The sequence below is a fragment of the Tenrec ecaudatus genome, chromosome 2 (assembly GCF_050624435.1).
Source record: "Tenrec ecaudatus isolate mTenEca1 chromosome 2, mTenEca1.hap1, whole genome shotgun sequence".
Classification (NCBI taxonomy): Eukaryota; Metazoa; Chordata; class Mammalia; order Afrosoricida; family Tenrecidae; genus Tenrec; species Tenrec ecaudatus.
The window spans coordinates 7881346-7885371 of NC_134531.1; the positions used below are offsets into that span (position 1 = coordinate 7881346).

Genomic DNA, 4026 nt, shown 5'->3' on the forward strand with positions numbered 1-4026 from the left:
ATATCCTTAGCACCTCCAAATTAGGTCATCAAGCTACAACCTGATTGACAGGCTAGACTTCACCCCTTCACTTTGAGTCCTCAAATTGACAAAATATTATTTAACTACCACAGGCATTTTTGCCCTGTTCTGATTCCATCCTGTGTTGCTGTATTCAACAACGGCAGTAGTTTATCTCCATTTTCCATTTCTCTCACTGAAGTGGGTGTCATCACCCCATGTAAGATTTGATGAATATGGACATGAGCTCCCTGAGGCCCCAAAACTCTTGTAAACTAGTTGTCAACAAAGATGATCACTTTAAGGTGGATAATGATGAAAATGAGCGCCAGTTATCTTTAAGAATGGTCAGTTTGGGTGCTGGTGTAAAGGAAGAAATACACATTGTTGAAGCAGAGGCAATGTTATGAAGTCAACACAATTAACACAACACTGGCAACATTGAAAATGTGTGTACAATCAATGGTCTCCCTTGGGGACTCCGAAATAACAGCAGCAGTGGTTGTATGGTGGAAGTGTGGATATTAGTGGACAACATATTAGTGGACAGCATTTAATAGCTGTGGAGTAAGATGCAGAGTGAGATGATGAAGATGAGAAGGATGTGAACCTTTTAAGTAGATTGGGAAAGAGGTCTGCCCCAACAAGGAGTGACAAGGTTCCCCAGAAAAAAAGACAAACTTGCTGCTGATCAAAATTATGATGATTTTGATGATGATGAAACTGAAGAAATCTCTATAAGGAATAATAATCCGGCTAAAATGCACACAAAAATCAAACCAGAATGGAAAAGACTCAAACCCATCAACACCAAGATCCAAAGGTCAAGAATCCTTCAAAAAGCAGGAAAAAACACCTCCAAACACCAAAAGGACCTAGTTCTGTAGAAGACATTAAAGCGATAATGCAAGCAAGTAAAAGGCAGGGTGGTTCTCTTCCTAAAGTGGAAGCCAAGTCTATCAGTTATGTGAAGAATTGCCTCGGGAAGACTGATCAGGAGGCTATTCAAGATCTCTGGCATTGGAGGACATCTCTGTAAGAAAATAGTTTAAACTGTTAAAATTTTCCATCTTATTTCATTTCTGTCACCCTTGCTATCTGGCCATCTTCTTTGATAATGCAGAGTGAGAACTTTCCCCACCAGGTCTGATATACATGGTCCAGATTCCTGCCAAGAGTGTGTTGTCCAAACACCTACTTAGTTTGTAAAGCTGAAACTCCACCCAAGCATGGTTCTAAGCATGTATGGAATGTTAGGACACAGCAGTAGCAGTGGTCAGACAAATGGAAATGATGGGGACACAGAAATATACATGTGAAATAAAACTCAGTACTTAAAGGGGGTGTGTGGCATTTCAAGATCTTCCTTAGACTAAATGTAGTTGTGATAGGATAATAGCCATATACCCACAAAGAAGTCCAGTTAACACAACTGTTACTCAAATTTACTCACCAACCAGTACAGGTGAAGAAACGGAAGGATTCTACCTCATCTTCAGTTTAAATAGATCAAACATGCAATCAAGATGCATTTATAAGTACTAATATTTGTAATTAAAAATTTGGAAATGGGAGTTTACACTATTTGGAAAATATGGCCTTGGTCATTTAAATTAAGCTTAAGATCACATGGCAGAGTTTTGCAAGACCAACAGCTTCTTCATTGCAAGCACCTTTGTAAAATAGCATAAACATTAAGTATACATGGGCCTCACCAGATGAAAAACACAGGAATCAAATTGCCTAGATCTGTAGGAAGTGACAATGGAGAAGCTCTATATCATTAGCCAAGACAAGGCCAACAACCAACTATGGGACAGGCCATCAATTACTCACTTGTAAATGCACGTTGAAGCTAAAGAAAATTTTTTAAAGTGCAAGTGAGCCAAAATATGCCCTTGGGTATACCCCACCCAGATATAGAGAATTTCTCGAGAAGAGATCCGATCCACTGAACACTGATAGCTGGCCTGACGAGTGGTGGAGCGGCATCCGGAGTCTCATACATGCGAAAGGTCACAGAAATGGTCATTCAAAGACAGCAAAGAAAAAAAGGATAAAAGTGTATGTCAAAAAGAGGTTCTGAAATCTGCTGTTGAACACGAGAGTAGCTAAGGAGGAGGAAAAGAGTGAGGACTTGAAAAACCTGAACAGCAATTTTCAAAGGGCAGCTCAAGAAGAGAAAGTGAAATATAGAATGAAATGTGCAGCAAAGAACTGAAACTAGCCCCAAAAAAGGAAGAACACACTCAGCATATCTCAAGCCAAAGGAACTTAAGAATAAAAAATCAAGTCTTAAATTGTGCTACAGAAGGAGTCTATGGGGGAAATATTGGACTATGAAGGAAGCCTCAAAAGAACATGGAGGAGATTTGTAAGAGCCCCCCAATAAAATGATTAAGTAAAAAAATCCGCATTGTTTGGAAACTGGTTGTGGTAGCAATTGTATAATTCTGCTTGATGTGATTGAACTATGGAATAATATGATATATACACTCCTGATTAATAATTTTTAACAAACAAACAAAAGGAACATGGAAGAAATACACAGAGTCATTGTGTCAAAAAGAACTGGTCAATGTTGCACTATTTCAACAAGTAGCATGTGATGAAGAACAAATGGTACTGAAGGAAGACATCCTAGCACTGAAGACACTCGGGAAAAGCAAGCCTCCAGGTCCTGAGGGAATACCAATTGCAGTGTTCAACACATGATCCTGGAAGTGGCTGGGAGAGGTCTAGATTGGTGCCCGTTCCAAAGTAAAGTAACCCAACAGAAAAGGAAAAGTCTTGAACATATTGATTAATTTATATGCAAGTACAATCATCCTGAAGATAACTCAAAACCAGTTGCAGCAGAACAGGGAATTGCCAGATATTCCAGGTGGATTCCAAAGAGGATGCAGAACCAGGGATATCATTGCTGGAACCCGCTGGATCTTACTGAAAGCAACGAATACACAAAGGAGGTTGATCTGTGTTGTATTGGCTCTGAAAAGGCCTGTGACTATGTGCTTCATAGCAAACCACGAATCAGCTTGAGAAAAATAGAACTCCAGAACACGTTATTGTGCTCTGGTTGAACCTGAACATGGACTAAGAACTAGTCATTCAAACAGAACCAGGGAATTTTGTGTGGTTTCAGAGAAAATGTGCATCAAAGTCGTATTCTTTCAGCATACTTATTCGATCTGTTTGTTGAGCAAACTAGCTGGGAAGCTGGACTATATGAAGGAGAAACAGCGTCAGGATTGGTGGGAGGCTCATTCACAACCTATGACATGCAGACGACACAACCTTGCTTACTGAAAGTGCAGAGGGCATGTAGCGCTTAGTGGTGAAGATCAAAGACCGCCGCCTTCATAAAAAGAAAACAGAAATCTTCACAACTTGACCAACAAGCCACTTCATGAAAAATGGAGAAAAAGTTGAAGTTGTCAAGGATTTCATTTTACTTACATCCACGGTCAGAGTTTATGGACACAGCAGTTAGGTAATCAAATGGCAGTTACATTGGGCAAATCGACTTGCCAAGACCTCTTTAAAGTGAAAGGGCAAAGATGTCACATAGAGAGAGGACCAGGCATGCTGGGCCCAAGTCTTGGTATCTTCAATCACCTCATATGCACGTGAAAATTGGACATTGACTAAGAAAGACCGAAGAAGAGTCAACGCATTTTGATTATGGTGCTGGAAAAGACTCTTAAAAGTATCATGGGCTGCCAAAAGAACCAACACTCTGTCTTGGAAGAAGTACATCCAGAATGCTCCTTAGAGGCAAGGTTACTGAGCTTGTTCTCACATACTTTGGGCATGTTTTCAGGAGAGACCAGTCCTTGAAGAGCGACAATATGCTTGGTAAAGTGGAAAGGCAGTTAAAAAGAAGAAACCGTTCAGCCAGATGGATGGACACCGTGCCTGAAACAATGGACTCGAATATAACAATTGTGAGGTTGGCTCAGGACTGGGTAGTGCTTCATTCTGTTGTACATGAGGTCACTGTAAGCTCTGGCAAAGGAAGTGAAG

The 4026-nt window shown here is 40.4% G+C and overlaps 1 pseudogene; it reads left to right on the forward strand.

Moving 5' to 3' along the window:
- Positions 1 to 218: 218 nt before the first annotated feature.
- LOC142440695 (nucleophosmin pseudogene) lies at positions 219 to 1039 on the forward strand (annotated as a pseudogene).
- The last annotated feature ends 2987 nt before the right edge of the window (positions 1040 to 4026 follow it).